This window comes from Meriones unguiculatus, chromosome 16 (genome assembly GCF_030254825.1).
Source record: "Meriones unguiculatus strain TT.TT164.6M chromosome 16, Bangor_MerUng_6.1, whole genome shotgun sequence".
In the NCBI taxonomy this organism is placed as follows: Eukaryota; Metazoa; Chordata; class Mammalia; order Rodentia; family Muridae; genus Meriones; species Meriones unguiculatus.
In genome coordinates, this window is record NC_083363.1 from 22,010,891 (window position 1) to 22,031,392 (window position 20,502).

General features: G+C 39.9%; 1 protein-coding gene across 2 annotated transcripts in view; it reads right to left on the bottom strand.

The window, feature by feature from the left end:
• Ctnna3 (catenin alpha 3) overlaps positions 1-20,502 on the bottom strand; it is a 1,666,920-nt gene that overhangs the window by 1,215,872 nt on the left and 430,546 nt on the right. The window lies entirely within an intron of this gene.

Genomic DNA, 20,502 nt, shown 5'->3' on the forward strand with positions numbered 1-20,502 from the left:
GGACCCATTTCATAAAGGTTTTACTACTGCCTAATAACTCCACCATGATAACCTTTAAAATGTGACCTTTGGGGACAAATATCCAAAATGATGGCTGGGTCAGATCTCCTTTATTTTACAACCTCACCGTATGCATCCTAGAGGTGTGTTTACATAGCATGTCATTTAAGCATTTACCCTCAACTTCTCCTATTTCCTCTCCAGTAAATATAAATGATGGCAGTATGAATCCGTCAGAGTAGGTTTAATGACTAAATGAGATAGCATATATAAAACCTTTCCAAATAATGTCTGGCACACACACACACACACACACACACACACACATACTATAAGCAATAGATGGCCATTATGATTCTTACCGCCATTATTGGAGTTGTTTGGTTATGTAATAGTCACTATCTAGGTATTCCCAGATACTAGTGAGCAAAGGAGACATGGCGCAGGCTTCACTGACACCATATAAAGCTACTCATTCTTAAGTCTGTGTCTCTATTCATTCTAATACTTAGGGACCAATTCTAGCCAATTTTGCATTCCTGGATACAAGCAGAGGATTTACCAAAGAGACAAGATTATGAGGGGTATTCAAAAGGTCCCAGAATGTCCTCACTGAGAAAGAAATACTTGCTACATGGAAATGTAATCACATTACAGCCTCGGGAACTATCAGCCTTTGATTGGTGAAGAGTAACTGAGAATCCGATAACATGCGGTGAAGAGGTAGGTCCAGTTCACACAAGATATTATTTCTTGAGAAAGAGTTTAACTTTATCTCCAAGATAACGGGGATGACACAAAGCCTGTGTTGTAGGGAGCCAGCATCACACTCGTAGTTCAAGTTCAAGTTCAGAAAGAATGCTCTAGGAATTGAAAAAAAAATGCTGGTTGGAAAAAACTAGGTAAACAGGACTCAGTTTGCACTAATATAATGAAGCATTGGTTTAAGATGAAGGCGGCATGAACGAAAAGAAGAAAACAAAATTAAAACGGTAGTTGTATCAAGTCAAGCAGATGTGACATTTGAGTTCATCTGAATTATAGGGCTGTAATTTGGTTGGTACATATTACAAATCACTCATCAACATTATACGATTATGAAATTAAAACTATGAAGGCTGATGGTTAATAAGGCTTGTCAACATGACAGAATCTATAATCATCTAGAAACAAACAACCTGAGCGTGTCTGTGAGTTTCTAGGCTGAGTTAACGGAAGTGCAAAGACACACCCTAAGGATAAACAGAATAAAGGAAGAAAGTAGGCTGACCACCAGCATTCAGCACTCGCTGCTTCCTGCCTGTGGATGCTATGTGAACAGCTGCCTCACACCCCTGCCGCCATGACTTCCCACTCTAAGGGACCGTGTTCTCAAGCTGTGAGCCAAAATAATGCCTCACCCTTAAGTTCCTTTGCCAGTTATTTTGTCTCATGAATGAGAAGATCAAGTAATACAATATGACCTGGGTGCATGTGAAGAAGTCTACAAAATCAGAGACTATAAATCCAAGATGCAAAATGGTTGTACAAAGGTAACTGTCAAGAAAGAATTGCATTAACTACTAGGAAAACATATAATGCCTTATCAATAGAAACATATGTTTTCAGGGAGAAGGAAGGGGTAAAATTAATCATGGATAGGAAACTGTGCACATCCATAATAGTGATAATTCTTTCTTGTAATAATTTAGGTAGAAAACTAATTTGTAGATGTACCAAAACAGAGAGAGGCATGTAGAAGGCAAATGGCTGGACTGATTGAAAGTGAACCCTTAAAGAGTTGGTGATGATCAAAGAGCAGGCCAATCAGTTCATGTCAGAGACAGTCCCTGTTCCCATTACTATGGAACACACTTGGACACTGAACTGCCATGGGCTACATCTGTTCTGGGGTTCTATGTTATCTCCATGAATGGTCCTTGGTTGGAGTATCAGTCTCATAAAAGACCCCTGTGCCCAGATTTTTTTGGTTCTGTTGCTCTCCTTGTGGGGCTCCTGTCCTTTCCAGGTCTTACTATCTTCTCCTTCTTTCATAAGATTCCCTGCACTCTACTCAAAGTTTGGCTATGAGTCTCAGTATCTGTTTGGATTTCCTGCTAGGTAAAGTCTTTCAGAGGCCCCCTGTGGTAGGCTCCTGTCCTGCTCCCTGTTTTCCTCTTCTTCTGATGTCCATCCTCTTTGCCTTTCTGAATCGGGATTGAGCAACTTAGCTAGAGTCTTCCTTCTTGATTAGCTTTTCTTTAGGTTTACAGATTTTAGTTTCTTTATCCTATATTATGTATCTAATATCTTACCAGGCCACAGAGGAAGACAATGCAGCCACTCCTGATGAAACTTGATAGACTAGGATGAGAAGGAAGGAGAGGAAGACCTCCCCTATCAGTGGACTTAGGGAGGGACATGGGTGGAGTAGGGGGAAGGAAGGTGGGATTGGGAGGGGAAAGAAGGAGGGAGTTACAGGGGGGATATGAAGTGAATAAACTAATTAATAAAAAGAAAAAATTAAAAAAGATTACACTAAATCAACTATTGGGTGAACCACTATGTATATCATTTAATACAAACGTTTACAAATCCGTGATGTATTCACAGACTCAGTGTGGACATGGGCCAGTCAGCTACCTCTGCTTTAACTTTCTGCATCTGAGAAATATGCTATGTTGACACAATTGATTAGTGATAAAATCTGCCATTCCCCCCCCCAAAAAAAAAGAGTTGGTGATGTAGAACCAAGAAATAGAGTCCATCCCTTGCAAGGAGGCATTGACCCATGAAAATACAAATAACCAAGGCATGAGAGAGAGACTTAGACTTGGGTTGGAAAATGAAAGAATCAGGAGACTGACACTTCAGATGAATTTGTATAAATCATGCTGGTGAACTAACAAAAAACAGAAGTCATATGCTGGAAGTTATATGCCAGAACCATATGAAGAAGCCTGAAATGACATATTGAATACTTCTATGCACTGTGCTTAGTAACTTACATAGACCATTTCCTCTCATTGTCTGGTATTTTTTGAGACAAAAACAAAAACAAAGAAACACAAAAGCAAAGGGTGAGTAAAGTTACTTTCCCAGTGCTGCTTGCTCATCAGTAGCAGGTCTAGAGTGTGAGCTGTGGTTTCCACAGTTCTGAAGCACAGACTCTCATATCTCAAAGATACCCAGTGATATAAGGACACTTGGAAGAATACTTAACTAAGTGCTCTGAGGCCATATGGTAGGCAACATGATCCTCAATCACAGGAGTCTTTGCCTGATACCTGGGTTTGAACGGAAAAGTCTACTAGCCAATTTCATAACCACTGAAACTGCAGAAGTGCTAGCAAGGCTGATAATTAGAGCAACACATGGGGGCTTGGGTAGGTATGGTGAGTCCCTCAGCAAGTAGATACAATAATGAGTGAAGACTAAAGCAGAGAAGTCTGCTAGTGTAGTAGAGAATGAGCTTACCCTTAAAAATAACACAGACACCAATACAGAAAGCAGAGGAACTGAAATTCTGGAAAAATTGGATGCAGTTGGTTATTTAGTACCTCTTCATATTCTTACATTGTCCACCAAACAATAGGCACTTGTCAAAAGGGGAAGGGGAGAGTAAGAAACCAGCCTCGCTCGGTTTTACCCTCATTCTAGATCCATGTACACCGCTTGGCAACTTTGGCAAATTAACAGTAACCTTACACGAAAGCATCATATCCCACTCTTCTGATTTCTTGTCATGGCTGACAATAGAGAGTAGAAGAGTCAAAGCTATGGTCTTCAAAGGAGCATTTTCACATGATGAAGAAGATTCACCTGGTGGGTACAGGACGAGACAGTAAGCATAAGCAAGTGAGCTATCATCAGTGAGATCCATGGGGCTGAGAGGGTGGGAAAGTGGAAAAGCCAGGGAAGGAGTATGTGTTCTCTGGGGTTTTCTTAGAAGTGATAGGTTTCCAGGGAATGATGAGAAGAGTTAGGAATTGAAACACCAAAGATAAGTTTACAGATAAAGGGGGAAAAAATCAATAAATTATCAAATTACTACTGAATTTGGGTGACCTGCTTTGTAACTTGACCACACACATGGCAGGGAATAAAACAACAGTGGTGCTGAAAAAGGCCAGGTCCCCTCACATTTCTGACATCATACAAACGATGAACAAGGCAAAACAGGTGCATTTTACCTTGGATCATCCATACCACTTGTGTTGTTGTTGTTGTTATTGTTGTTACATTTCTTTAACTCGTGTGCCACACCGCACATGTGGAGATCAGAAGAGGGTCTCTCTATCACAAGGGATGCAAAGATTGACCTCAGGTCATCAGGCTTCCTAGCACCAGACCATAGCAAACCTTTTTTAAAGTGCTTATCCACAGATATTTCAGACCATCCCCTTTAAAGTTAAAAATACATTTATCCACAGATAGTTCTAGCAAGCTTTGGAGGAAAAAAAAATCATTTTAACTCTTGCCTTCTGATCATGGAGTCTTCAATTAAACCCTTTCTGAACTTTTAACTACCTATTTATCTATATCACTATTAAATTCTCTCTTACAATATAATGACTTTTGTGTCTGCTCCAAGGTTAGAGAGCATAAAAGAACAAGGACTGAGCCACCATTGCTCTTTAGTTATCCATGTTTCTAGGAAATAAACTATGGTTACGCTGCACTTTTAATTGAATTTATATGTGATTTGAATTTTTAGAAATTTAATTACTCCTTTGGAAATACATTGCCAGAAAGAGAACCAGATAAACAGTAGCGCACAGAAAGCAGAGAAAGGGTGATAATGTTACTCTAATTACCAATAGTCCTGGGAAGCGCTGGAAACATGCGGCTTCATTGAGACAGAGACACAGAGAAAGAGAGGGAGAGCTGTTTTAATTTATTACTTCCTGTCACCTGTCGGTCATGTTTTCAGCAAGCATTCTTATAGCCTTGTAATATGGGGTAAACACACTACAATTCACAAAGAAAATAAGTAACAAGGAGGACACAAGGAAGGATGCTTAAATCTCATGCAGAAGGGAAAACAGAACAGACAGCAGGGGTGGTTAAAGAGAAGAAACAAGATAGGAGAAAGGGCACAGAGAGGAACTGGGGTGGTGATCAGACCTGGGGAGAGCGGGCAGTGCGGGGACAGAAGGCCTGCAGGGAGAAGAGAAACCGTGGGCAAGGGCATCTCTGTGACGAGCTGGAGACCTAAGACAGGATAGGCTTCTGGGAGGATCTGGGGTGACTAGCTGAGACTAGGGATCAAGGAAACCGGAGAGACTTTAGCTAGACAAGACTCCTAGAGGAGGGAGGGGAACACCAACACAACAACAAAAACTTTGACCCTAAATTTACCTTGCCTGCAAGATGTGCAGGCATAAAGAAAGATAAAGCAAAGATTGAGGGAATGTCCAACCAATGCCTGGCCCAACTTGAACCAACCCCTGACACTGTCAAGAATACTCTGCTATGCTCACAGACAGGAGCCTAGCATGGCTGTCCTCTGAGTGGCTCCACCCAGGAGTGGCTTGAAGCAGATGCTGAGGCTCACAGCCAAACATTGGGTGAGGCATAGGAAGTCTTGTGGAAAAATGGGGGTAAGGATAGAAGGACCTGGAGGTGACAGGAGCTCCACAAGAAGACCAACAGAGCCAACTAACCAGGGCCCAGAGGGGCTTATGGAGACTGAATCATGAACCAAGGATCATGCATGGACTGGACCTAGGCCCCCTACACAGAGTTAGCTCCTGGCAATGTGCAGTTCAGGCTTCATGTGAGTTCCCTAGTAAGGAAAATGGAGGCTCTCTCTAACATAAACTCTACCATCTGATTTTTTATCACTTCCCCCTGGTGGGGCTGCCTTACCAGACCACAGAATACACTCAGTCCTGAGGCAAATCGATTAGATATGTTGGTTTGAGGGGTCCCCTTTTCTGAGGGATAGGGGAGGGAGGGTGGGGGAAGAGGGAGAGTGGGATGGGAAGGAGAGAAGGGAGGGGCCTACAATCGGGGTATAAAGTGAGTAAATAAAATAATTAATATAAAAACAAGATCAAAGAAAAATACTCTTACGAAAAGTAGCATATGCTCCCTATATACCAAAGATCCTGGAGGGGGAAAAAAGCTGCTGAATGTGTAATCACAGACAGGAAATCTTCCAAAGATGAGAACAGAGAACTCTTTCCAACAGAAGGGAAGACGCACAAAAGCCAGATTGCCCTAAGAGACAGAGAGTGAATAGCAAATTACTGCAGTGACGTCTCTCTCTTTCCGTAAGGGGAGAAAATGTAATGAATTATTAATCCATGGTTGGGAGAAGCAGGAGCCATGTAACCAAAGCAGCCAAGAAGTGTCTCCAAGTGATGCCCCAGCAGTGGGGAAGCAGCCCTAGCCCCACGCCTCGCTTGCTCCACTTCTTCTGCTGCTAAAGATCAAGAGTCTAATGAAAAGAGTCTGCAGGACCCATCTTCAGAAAGAAGGCTCAGCCAGCAGGTCTAAGCAGTGGCTACCACAGTACTGCAGGAGTGGTCCCTGCATAGACTGTCTGTCAGAGCATTATCGAAACGGTGTCTAAAGGTAGACGGGAACTCTGTCAGCAGTTCCTTGGTAACCTTGCTCTGGGCTTTGTAAATACTGGCTCCAGCCTTTGAGATATGCTGAGCATAAGAAGCCACCTGCAATCTGAGAGTGCTGTAAGCTTAAGCGACTGTACTCAGTGGCTCAGCCGCTGCTTACAAAAACTCGTCCTTTTTTTCTGATATATGCAAGAACCACTTACAGGTCCAGTAAAAGGGGCATTAAAAGGTATCTACTGGAAGCTGCAGGCCTGGCTTTGAAGTTAAAAATGTGTGTTACTCTTGCAGGAGAACTGAGTTGGATTTCCAGCACCCACATATGGTGACTCACTACCGCCTATAAGCTCCAGGGGGATGTGACTCCTTGGCTTCCTCAACACCTACACTCAAATGCTCAGCCCTAATCCCAACGCAGAAACGCCTGATAGCCACAATTTAAAAAATAAAATAAATCCTCAAAAAGTTGTCCATTGACTAATTTCTAGCAAGTTATTTAGTTTTGTTTATGTTCTGCTAATTTCTAATGAGCAGTGTAATAATTCAATAGCAATAAGTTAGTGTTAGTAAATCTATCAGGATATTGTCATATAAATATTCATGCTTCAAAATGGGACCTGGAAAGGATCATGCTGAGTGAGCTGTCCCAGAAGCAGGAAGACACACACGGTATATACTCACTCATATAAACACATAACATAGGATAAACCTACTAAAATCTGTACATCTAAAGAAACTAATCAAGAGAGAGGATCCTGACTAAAATGCTCAATCCCCATCCCGAAAGGCAAAGAAGATGGGTATCAGAGGAAGAAGAAAACAGGAAACAACCTAGGAACCTGCTACAAAGGGCCTCTGAAAGTCTCTGCCCTGCAGACTATCAAAGTAGATACTGAGCCTGATGGGCAACTGTTCGGCAAAGTGCAGGGAATCTTATGTAAGAAGTGGGAAATAGTAATATCTGGAGAGGACAGGAACCCCACAAGGAAAGCAACAGAACCAGAAAATTTGAACACAGGGGTCTTCCCTGAGACTTATATTCCAACCAAATACCAGGCATGGAAATAACCTAGAACCCCTGCACAGATGTAGCCCATGGCAGTTTAGTGTCTAAGTGGGTTACATAGTAATGGGAACAGGGACTGCCTCTGACATAATCTGATTGGCCTGCTCTTTGATCACCTCCCCCTGAGGGGGGAGCAGCCTTACCAGGCCACAGAAGATGACAATGCAGCCACTCCTGATGAGATCTGATAGACTAAGATCAGAAGGAAGGAGAGGAGGACCTCCCCTACCAGTGGACTTGGGGAGGGGCATTTGTGAAGAAGGGGGAGGGAGGGTGGGATTAGGAGGGGAGGAGGGAGGAGCTTATGGAGGGATACAAAGTGAATAAAGTATAATTAATAAAATTAAATTAAATTAAAAAAAAGAAAAAGAAAAAATATTTGAAAAAAAGAATTAACTGAATATTTCAATAGAACTAGAAAAGGATTGTGAATTTTTCCAAACACATCAAAAAATAAAATAAATACATCTCTGAGGTTAGACATGTGTACCCATTACTCAGCTCTTATCATCATGAATTGTATATGTGTATTGAAATTTCATACAGTAGCTCATAAAAAGTACAATTATTCTGCTCAATTAAAAAAACATAAATCCGTGTATGATGAGTAAATCCGGGTATGATACCTGCAATCTTAGTAATTAAGGGCTGATGGAAGAAATATTTCATAAATTCTAGATTATCCTGGACTACAGAGTGAGACACATCTAAAAGAAAACATAATTCAATGATGATGAACACAGATAAAAGAGAGATAGATAGATTGATAGAAAACAGATAAATGATGATAATAAATAGATTAGATTATTGATATATATTTGTGTGTATTGACTATTATGATAAATGCTCTACCATGTGATAAATGTCCTACTTACCAGTGCATAAGGAAAGGATTTCGTTGCCTTTCCTATACTAAAAAGCAGTGACACCATCAACAAACACTCAGTTTGTTCTTACATAGCTCTACAGGTAGCTGGGGCCCTCTGCTGTGTTTCAGCTTTGTTAGTGTCAGCAATCTCACAAATGGCATTAACTTATACTGATGGCCGTGATGCTTCATCTGATTAGTTACATTTTTCTCACTTGCTTATCAGAGGGTGAAAATGGGCTTGAAAAATCTTTATTCTTAGGCATGTATTAGGAAAAAAAATTGTGATAAATCTTAGCATAAAACCACCTGACCCTAGCCATCTTCAAATTCTGTCTCACTCACATGAACAATTTTAAAAGCACACTTCCATCTTCTGTCTCAGCATAATGTTCCTTTTCCATAGCTGCCAAAACAGCAGGAGCCAGCAACAGCCCCCAGATGCACAGGCCTGGCAAGAGCAAATGCACAGAAATGGATGTACTCTATTAAAACATTTTCAAACGTGGAAAATGGAAGAGTACTCCAACAGTTTAAGCCCACCTTCCACCTTTGCCTTGATGATTCAGCACTTAAACGTCTGTTAGGATGATTGTTCCAGCACACAACTAAACTGTGGAGAGTAAAGCTGACTACATAATCTTTGATATTTATAGAAGCAGATAGCAAAATCCAGAATAAAATATCCTCAGGTTTGAACTTATTCACAAAGCCACTCATCCCTCTGGGTAAGCTACATTGCAGACACGGCTTATGCTATAAAATAGATGCTGCAGGTTATATGGGAAAATGTTCTCAAGATTCATGTTTGTTTATTTATTCACCTTCAGATACATATCCAAGAGGAAGCATTGAACTTACATATGTGTGGGAATGCATGTATTTTTAAGCTTATGACAGCTAATGTGGGAGGAAAGCATTTACAGTTCCTAAGAAGTCTCAGAATTGATGAGGACTCGGGAGTACAACACACAACCAGGCCAGCAACGGACTGTCAGACAACATGGCCAGGGGGTGTCAGAGACAAACTTCTCTAGCCTCAACAGGAAAACGGCCACACTCTTCAACTCACCGCAGTTTGTAGCAAGCTAAATGACTCATATACTTTTATGCTCAAAAATTAATTAAAACTTTAGAGCCAGGAGTGGTGGTGCATGCCTGTAATCCCAGCACTTCAGGAGGCAGAGCCAGGTGGATCTTTGGGAGTTTGAGACCAGCCTGTTCTACAAAGCAAGTTCAGGACAGCCAAGGCTACACAGAGAACACCCTGTCTTGAAAAAAACAAAAAGAAAAAACTCTGCTGACTGTATATCTAACTTAAAAACTGTTGCATATAATATTCCTTGGTCCTTTTTAATATGTGCTTTTATTCTTTTTGAGGAAATGGTTGTAAATGCTCTGTAGTGACCTCAACATGACACTTACACATTTACTAAATGACTGAATGTTCTTTTGTACAATGCCATCCTACTCTCAGAACTTCTCTTCTAATGAGCATCTCCTCAGATGGCTGCTCCAGCTTACCAGCTGATTTATGCCCGGATAGGCACAGAACCCAAGCTGGATAAGAAGAGATGGCGAAACACAGAAGATAATATTCCTTTGTGTTATTCTGTGAGGTAGATATTACTCTTTCCATTAGCAACCTTTAAATGCTACATTTCCTAAGGTATCCATCTGTAGGAATAGGAAGAGTAGCAGGCTACTTTCAATTGTTTTTCCCCCCCTTGGGGGCCAAGATGCATTCTGATATCCTTGTCCATTTAAATTAGATAATTATTCAACATAAGCAGGAAATAGCATAAATTAATTTTTTCTCATGCACACACATTTATTCAAAAGATGGATGAAATAACACATTTCAACCAGCAAAGAGGTTACAACTAGATATACTCTTTTCAATTAGGCCTGACCTGGCTACACATTTTTAGCTATCTCTTAGTTTATAGTGAGTTTAGGACAATAATTTTATCTTTCTCTCATTAGAAGATACAAAGTAAATTTAGAATAATAGTATTTTATGCCATAAGCTGACAATATATGAGATTACAACAAAACAGTTTGTATTACTAATTTTAATTTTTTATATTAAATATAGTTTATTCACTTTGTTTCCCACAGATGTAGCCCATGGCAGCTCAATGTGTCCAAGTGGGTTCCCTAGTAATGGGAACAGGGACTGTCTCTGACATGAACTCAGTGGCTGGCTCTTTGATCACCTCCCCCTGAGGGGGGAGCAGAGAAAGACAATGCAGCCAGTCCTGTTGAGACCTTATAGGCTAGGGTCAGAGAGTAGGGGAGGAGGACCTCCCCTGTCAGTGGACTTTGGGAGGGGCATGGAAGAAGATGAGGGAGGGAGGGTGATGTTGGGAGGGAAATACAGCTGAGATACAAAGTAAAATAAAATTAATTAAAAATAATTTAAAAACACATCTAACAGATTTAAACTGCACCCCAATGCCTGTACTCCATTTTCCATCTTACAACTCTGTCTGCTTTCCCAGAGGCAGGAGTCCAGGCCGTGCTGCTGCTAGGGACCCAGAAGCAAGGTTAGCACCCGAAACCCCAGAGGCCATGCAGGCCAGAAAAACCCTAGGGGTGTGACCTGAAAACTCACTAGTCATCAGAATTCCAGGCCACTTGGGCCAGAAGACAGAGAGAAAATGAAAACCAACTTGGGGAAAAAAAAATCCAAAAAATACCCAGCCAACAAAGAGAAACTCAGAAATGAACATCTAAGCCTGTAATAACCACAAAACCCAGATGGCTAATGGCCAATACAAGAACACAAGAGCCAGGGCAATATGGCACCACCAGAGAGCCCAGCTACCCTATTACAAGCCCCGGATATCCTAACACAGCTGAAGCACAAGAAGATGATCTTAAATGTGAAAATGATAGAGGCCTTTAAAGAGGAAATGAATAAATCCCTTAGAGAAATGCAGGAAAATACAATCAAGCAGGTGAAGGGAGAATAACGCGGGCGTTGACTGGCTGTTGTTTGTGCTCACCCTGGAAAAGCACCCACAGCTGACTTGTCACGCAGCACCTGCTCAGGTCTGTTGATTCTAACTGGACTTCGAAGTAGCGATGACCAGAAATTGTTTTAAAGTCGGGAAGCTTGTCACTTCTCTATAATACGGTCTGCTTATAGAATATCAATCATATTAAATGTGCTATTTAATGTTGTTAATAGCACATTGAAATCGAAAACCATCTGGAAATTTACAAATTGACAATATTTACAGATATTTGTTTGGGGCTGTTAGAGAGGGCTGTGTTGTCAGTCCAGCTCTAACATGGAAAAATCATTCCTTTTACGCTAATAATTATATACTCTGGTTCGTAAGTTATTTTGTATGTACTGCAAATGTGCATCTGCCATGATCAAAATTTTAAATATGTATTGTTGCAAAAAAAAAACAAACACACACACACACAAAAGAAGGGCCTGGGCAGATGGAGAAGGTGGTAAAGTTCTTGCTGAGCAAACATGATCCCTAGGACCCATGTTGAAGCTGGGCATGGCAGCACTCACTTGTAATCCTAGTGCTGGAGAGGTGAGACAAGCAGATACCTGAGAATAGCTTGACCCATGTCAGGCCAGCGTAAGGTGCCAGCACCAGGTCCCAGTGTAAGATCCTATCTCAGAAAACAAGGTTCCCTGAATAACTGTGCCAGCAGTGTCTTCTGGCTTCTACACCATTGATTAGCATCCACAAATACACACCTACATGAAAATAAATAATAAAACTAAATTATAAAAAAACATAAACCCAAATCTGTATTATGTCTAAGGAAAAAAAGCCTATAAATGGAAAGAATTAAGTGTTCTAAAGGATCAGATACTACATGTGAAAAGCTAACATTTACATCTAAAATGTCTTTGTTTCCAGACTAGGTCTACTCAGTAGCCCATTCTGACCTCAAGTTTATTGTGTAGGCCAGGCTAGCCTCAAGTTCATCATGTAGTCAAGGCTGGATTTAACCTTAGGATCCTCTTGTCTCCTCTTGTGTGCTCAAATAATAGGCTGAAGCAATGGACTAGGTTTTGTCTTTAAACTCTGATGCTACTGAATAATAAAAATGGATGTTAATAAAATGGTATAATGAAAACTTCATCATGGAACTACAAATACCTTACATCTTAAAGGAAGGTAGAAGCCAATGTAGTTTTGCAAACCTTTCCCCAGGGTCCTCTGACAGGCTATAGCAGCAATGTGCACTCATAGTATCTTCTATTTCAAAGAAGGGCTACTGCTATATTTCATCATAGGGCCTATCTAATTGTATAGCAAATAACAAAAAGACAAAAAAGAGAATGAGCAATGCATAAAAAAGCAAAACAAACAAAGATAAAAAAACAATTAGAAAGAAGACTCAAAAAACAAAGAAAAAAAAAAAAACAACCTCAAAACAGTTATGCATGTTCTCAAGAAGATTACTGCAGAACTGTGTCCGTGGAGAGAATGCTCCCTTGCCATCTCAGAGACAGTACCAGCGCTAACAAGGAATACCATACTATTTGTAGTCAGCTCTATCATTTAACCACAGTCTGCTCATCCAACTCCCTTGTAGTACTGTACACAGAAAAACCCCAAGTGTCTGAATAGTACACCCATGAGGGCTCCCACACTAGGCCTAATCGATGATTACAAAAGCACTCTAAGATTTGTACCAAGCAAAAGTTGTATAACAGCAAAATATCCATTAGGAACCTGATTCTCCACTGCCAAAGCAAAACTTCCTTTGGCCTCTCAGCATTGCTGGCAGCAAAACAAACCTGACATCATTCTCCTAAGCCCAACTGGCAGCCCAGCTGTGCTCTTATTCCCAAGAAGAGAGGTTATGCACGGTAATACCCACATTGTGCATCTACAACCGAGTCCGAATTACCCCCGCTGGGGCACAACTCAGCCGCCTAGAACACAGAACTAAGAGGACACGCTGGTTAGCTGGAGCAGACTAGCCATGGTAAGGGACATTTTTGTCTGATAATGGCTCTAAATCACTGCTATCAATTTGGTGTCTGAGACTTGGGGCAGAAGCAGCTATTTTCTATGAACATTCACCAAAAATACGGGTGCAGCTGCTTTAGCCTTGATTTCTTTCTCTATTTTTATAAGATATATAAAGTCATGACTAGAAGCACAGATAAAAATTTTATAAAACAAATTTACTAGAAGGCATTTCATATATTTTTAAATGTATATAGCCTTTTCCTTACAGTTTTTAAAGGCACCTACAACATAGGTCCACACCAAATGGCCATTTAATAAACAACTGAACAGTTGTGTCTTTCAGCTACAAAATTTACCAAAACGATTTTTAAAAGGCTAGTAATTCCGTGTTTTGCTTATAGAAATAGCTTGATAGAGTTTTCCCCATGCTTGGTTTATCAAAAGGAAAAAAAATGTCTTCTATACTAGGAGAAAATTAACACTTGTGAAAGTTCAGAATATGTTTGTATCCATATCTATACAGAAAGAAAATATGGCTTTACAGGAGAAAAAGAAACTATGCCCATAGTCCTTTTGTTCTAAGGGTGAGTTATCTACTTTTGAGATAACAGAACATGGTCAAAGTTAGAAAAATTGGACTGTATCTCATCTCTCCCAAGGCTTCCTCACCTGATAATCTATCCTTTTTAAAAGTTTCTTGTGCTCCCATTCAGGGAGAAAAATATAATATGTATCATCACACATAAACATGAAAAGTGTCTATGAATGTCCATTTTGTATGTCCCTCTGCTTCCTGTGACCTATAGTGGACTTGCTGGACTAAAGAGAATGTTTACAGATTCTTATGTTAGACATAATAAATTCTTTTACAAAGAAACAAAAACCTCTATTTTAAGAAAAATTTTATGTAAATCATTTATCTCCAGGCTTGCTGAATCACTGGAATAATAATCTAACATTTTGATGATGATGTAAGATGGGTGAAAGAAGAGAAAGATATGGCAAGGAAATACACTTTTTGACTTCGGCCTCTATGCCTATTTAACTCAAACTATGCCATTGTATCTCAACTATACTCAAAACAGAGATGAACCTTTCCTATACTTGGGAAAAAGTATAAGAAGTCCAAAGTTGCTGAGTTCTAGACTTAGTTCTAAGAAAGAGACTACAGTTGATCACAACATGATCATGTGCCTTTGTCTCTTATTGTCTGGTGGCTTAGGTTCCTGTGGTAATGGAATTATTATAGAGCTTTTTAAGAACTATTCCAGGACTCATTGGCACAGGAGACAACTTCCTGAACAGAACACCAACAGCACAGGCTCTAAGAGCAACAATCAATAAATGGAACCTAATGAAACTGAAAAGCTTCTGTAAAGCAAAGGACACCGTCATCAAAACAAAATGACAGCCTACAGATTGGGAAAGAATCTTCACCAACCCTTTATCTGACAAAGGGCTAATATCCAGTATATATAAAGAACTAAAGAAGCTGAAAAGCAACAAACCAAGTAATCCAATTAAAAAATGGGAAACAAAGCTAAACAGAGAATTCTTGATAGAGGAATATCAAATGGCAGAGAAGCACTTAAAGAAATGCTCAACCTCATTAGCCATTAGGGAAATGTAAATCAAAACGACCCTGAGATTTCACCTTACACCCATCAGAATGGCCAAGATCAAAAACTCAAGTGACAACACATGCTGGAGAGGTTGTGGAGAAAGGGGAACCCTCCTCCACTACTGGTGGGAATGTAAACTGGTACAACCACTCTGGAAAGCTATCTGGCGCTTTCTAAGACAATTAGGAATAGTGCTTCCTCAAGACCCAGCTATACCACTACTAGGTATATACCCAAAGTTTGCTCAAGTACACAAAAGGGATACTTGCTCAACCATGTTTATAGCAGCTTTATTTGTAATAGCCAGAACCTGGAAACACAACCCAGATGTCCATCAACGGAGGAATGGGTACAGAAATTGTGGTATTTTTACACAATGGAATACTACTCAGCAATCAAAAATGAGGAAATCATGAAATTTGCAGGCAAATGGTGGGATCTAGAAAAGATCATTCTGAGTGAAATATCCCAGAAGGAGAAAGACACACATGGTATATACTCACTTATATAGACCTATAAGATATGATAAACATAATGAAATCTATACACCTATAAAAGATAATCAAGAGAGCGGACACAGAGTAAAATGATCAATCCTCATTTAGAAAGACAAATGGGATGTGCATTGATCTTATGACAGGAGTCTACCGCAGAAGGCATCGGAAAGACTCTGCCTAGCAGTGTTTCAAAGCAGATACTAAGACTCATAACCAAACTTTCAGCAGAGTGCAGGGAATCATATGAAAGAAGGGGAGTTAGTATGATGTGGAAAGGATAGGAGCTCCACAAGGACCAAATATATTTGGGCACAGGGTCTTTTCTGAGACTGACACTCAACCAAGGACCATGTATGGATATAACCCAGAACCTCTGCTCGGATGTAGCTTGTGGTAGCTCAGTAACCAAATGGTTTCCCATAGTAAGGGGAACAGGGACTATTTCTGACAGGAACTCAATGGCAGGCTCTTTGACCTCCCCACCCCCCAAGGGAGGAACAGTCCTGCTAGGCCACAGAGGAGGACTTTGCAGCCAGTCCTGAAGATACCTGATAAAACAGGGTCAGATGAAAGAGGAGGAGGTCCTCTCCGATCAGTGGACTTGGAAAGGGGCAGGGAGGAGATGAGGGAGGGAGGGTGGGGTTGGGAGGGAATGAGGGAATGGGATACAGCTGGGATATAGAGTTAACAAAATGTAACTAATAAGAAAAATTAAAAAAAAAAAGAACTATTCCAGGATCTATGGAATGTGTCCTGCCATGTGTCCCTATGTCACTCCCTGCAAACATGCCAAGATATTCTCAAGCTGTTACTACATCTATACTCTCTTGATAGCAGCAGCCATGACAACCTCCTCTGGCTGTTGTTTCTATTTTTCTGTACTGACCATTCCTCTCGGGGATGGCCTTGAAAATCAATTAAATAAGCTTTGCCATTGGAAAAAAAGACTTGAAATTACCATAACATAATACTAGAAATTTCATGTTTGCCTCCTGGTAATGCTTTTGCAATTTACAACATAAATACTTTATAGACACATTCATCCCTATAGTTCACTGAAACATTGGTTTGTAATTTGCTGCTGTGGCAGAGAAAACTGTAGCCCATACCAATAAATAACAAAACTGCAGAAAAAATGTCCAACTGTTTCTTGAAAAAAATTATAACATGGAAAATTATAACCTTGATAGTAAATTTTAAAACTAAAATTTTGTATGTACCTGTATTGATGTCTGAATGTAATGGGTTTTGTTTTGGTTTTGCTTTGTTTTTTGTTTGTTTTTCAGTTTTTTTTCTGAGTCCATTAATAAAAAGATCATATGATCATCTAAGTGAATGCAGAAAATAACTGGAACAAAAATCAAACATGCCTTCTTAATAAAAACATGAAAACAGTAGAGATGGGGAGCACATACCTCAACATAAGAGAGTCTATATAACAAACCAATAGCCAACACCATGAAAATGGAAAAATATCAGACTGTTTTGGTCTCATACTCTCTCTTTTCCTATTCAGTGCAGTGTAAGAAGTCTTTGCTACAGCAATAAGACAAGAAAATGCAAAGGACATAAATGTGAAAACAACAAAGAACCCCTAATCCCAGATAATATGATTCCAAACATAAGAGACCTTAAAGGCTCCATCATAAAGCTCTGAGAATTGTGATATGCACTTTCAATAAAGTGGTAGAAAATAAAATTAACTAAAACTCAGTAGCCTTAACATATACCAGTGACAAATGCACCGAAAAAGAAAATAGGAAAACAACCCCATTCATAACAACCACATTCAAAAAAAGCCTAACCAAGGGAACAAAAGACCTCTAACAATGAAAACCTCAAAACAGTGAAGAAAGGAATGAAGGAAAATGCTGGAAGATGTAAAGACCTTCCTGATTCATGGAAGGCTTATGGCCATCCCATCAAAAGCAATCTACAGATTCAATGCAAGCCTAATCAAACTTCCAGGGCTGCTCTTCATGGAAATAGAAAAAAAAACAATCTTAAAAGACCACAAAAGATCACAGATGGTCAAAGTGATACTGAATAAAAACAAACAAACAAACAAACAAAACAATACCAGAGGTATTGCTGTCCCTAACTTCAAATTGTGTTGCAGAGCCACAGTGAGAACATGGCCCTGACATACATAAAACACTTTAACAATGTCCACAGCCACTGGGAAAATGAAGATGAAGATTTAAGAGTCCATTTCTCATGCTGGTCCTAAATTGTTATTAACAGTGGTGGTGGAGTACGGAGTCACTGCATATGAAAAAGGCCAGGTGTTTGGTAAATAAATATTTCTGTAATATTTGTTTGTACTTCTTGGTCACTGTTGTAATAAGCATTTATTCTGCTTTGAAGCTTGATAATGTCACTTGAGAAAAAGATTTTCGGGGGAAGGGTGGGATGCCTTCTTTGTCCTAATATGTTATACTTGTGTTTCCATATATGACGTTTTGGCTATGGGGTTGAATCGTCTATAAACCTATCTATAAGATATACCTCACAACACACGCACAAAACAAGTAATCTTCTGGAACTTACACAGAAATTTTAAAATGCAAAACCAAAATGTGAAGCACCCTGGCTCAAAAAAAGAAAGCTAAAATTTTAATATTCTGCTATGAATTACATGCATAGCTATGCATGAACTGCAAAGTTATAATGACTGGCTGCATGGGCAAATAGCCTACATGTACATGCAAAATAAGTGTTTATTTTCTAAAGTAACAAAGAATATTAAGTGTCTATGTGTCTGTCTATGGGAGAGCAGCAGAGAGATGCAAAGCGACACACACTTACATTCTCCTTGCTTACAGAATCTAGATGAGCCCTCATTTTAAAAATACACAAAACACTGTTCATCTGTATCATAGCCACACACACAATCCTCTCTTGGTCTTATAACAGAGAATAAAATTGTCTCAAGGAGCCCCAGGAGGTAACTATGATGATGTTGAGTTAATCATTTTATGCTGTATGAAGGTTGTCTCTGTTTAATTGTTGATTGCTAAACCAACAGTGAACTGAGTTCTGCCTAGACTTTGGTATTTTTGTTCTTCTGGATCATCGTCCGCCTCATATTTTGTAAACACTCTTTCTCCCTCACTTTACGATTGGCTTAATAGAGAGATAACAGCCATTATCTAAGCAGAAGAGGAAAAGCAGGACTTCCAGGCTGAGAGGAGGTCTCTGGGAGAGGAAGCAGATGTGGGAGATTCGTTGGTGTGTGACACAAGAAGGAAGCAACCGTGGTGGGGCTGAGTGGGAGACAGGTAACCTGCCATGTGTAGGGATGCAGGTCAGAGTTAGTTGGGTTAGAACAGCTGAAAATCTGCCCGGGTGTAGTGCCTAAGCTTTTACAAATAAAATAAGTCTCTGTGTCTTTATTCTTGTGCTGGTGGTCCAAGAAAGTTCTATTATACTATATAAGATTAACCAATTATGGGGCAAATAACTTCATTCAATATAGAACAGAGAACTGGTGGAATTTAAAAGAGATGCTTGCATAAGTTAGGTATTTCAGGGGTATGGGTATGGGTTATAAGTTCTGGTAAATCTAGGCCATTTCACCAAGTCTAGATGATAGTAGTGATAGCCAAAAATTTCTGAAAGAAGTGTATGCTATAATTTATACAAAACATATCTGTCTTTTATAGTGTTTAAAAATAACCACAACTTGTGGACATTTGATTTGCAATTTTAACTACTTCATAATCTGAATCTCCTTAATACAATTCAAATATGTTTGCACGAATGAAGCACGGAGTGGCAGCATACTGTGAAACTTGAGATCCAGCAGGTGAGTTTGCACAAGGCTTTCTGTGCCTTGGTTGTCTCGTGGGAAAGCTTGGAGCTAATCTACCATCTATGACTGAGAGGTTGAGAACCAAAGAACGTAGGAAGGTCTCAAGGCAGTACCAGGCACTAACTGCTCTGTAAATGATGGTCAACCCAGTAAACTAAACAGTGCGCTAAAGCACAAGATGTGCCCTCTCCCTCCCAGGTCAGAACACAGTGAAGCTCTCCAGATGGCCTGCTGGGTGAAACCACAGGAGGCTAATGGTCTGAACAACCTGAGATAAATGAGAATAGCAAGCTATTCTTCTTCTCACTGTGTCCGAGCCTTCAGGAGGACATTTCCTCCTACCCTACATTTGTGATTTTCTTTTCTCTGTCTTCTCTCCTTTCTCTTGTTTCTCTCTCCTTCCCTCCTCTTGTTTCTCCTCTTCCTCAGCCTTTCTCTCCCCTTCTACCTTCCTTCCTCCTCTCTCTTCTAGCTCACACAAATTGTCAAGTTTTGTTCACTGCTGAACTTAGACACACCAAAATGTGGTGACATCTCCAACTCTTCCTTGCAGTTCACCGGTTTGGGAGCTTTGTGTGTTGTGGGAGGTTGTGGTAAGTGTGTTTCTCTCTGGCCTACTATTTTGTCAATTAGGTAAGCAAAGAAAGTATTTGAAGAATTGTGACTGTTTTTTCATTAACCTCAGAATTAAAACAAGAACTAGTAAGACGGATGGGCCAGGAAATGACTAGGACTTAAAAGTATCTCAACTGGTTTTGATGATGTGTAAAAAAAGCACTGGAAAAATGCTCTCAAGCTTCTCAGATATCTGTTTCTTCAATATTAGCTTCTCAACATTCCATTATTAGAGATACATTTATTTGGATAACTAAGTATTTTATTCTTTAAATAAATTTTGACCCTCATTTTTCCCTCAGGTGATATGCAGGCATGGATGTCTTACCAAATATTATTATACAGCAAATAGCCCACTCTGAAGGCTTTCTGAATTGCCTAAAAAATTTTGCCATCCACATTTCTACATTGTTACAGCAGACTACAAAAAGATACATCACATGAGTTCATTACTTTTTCATATTTCTGCTAGTTTATGAATTCCCTGGGGAATCTTATTTAA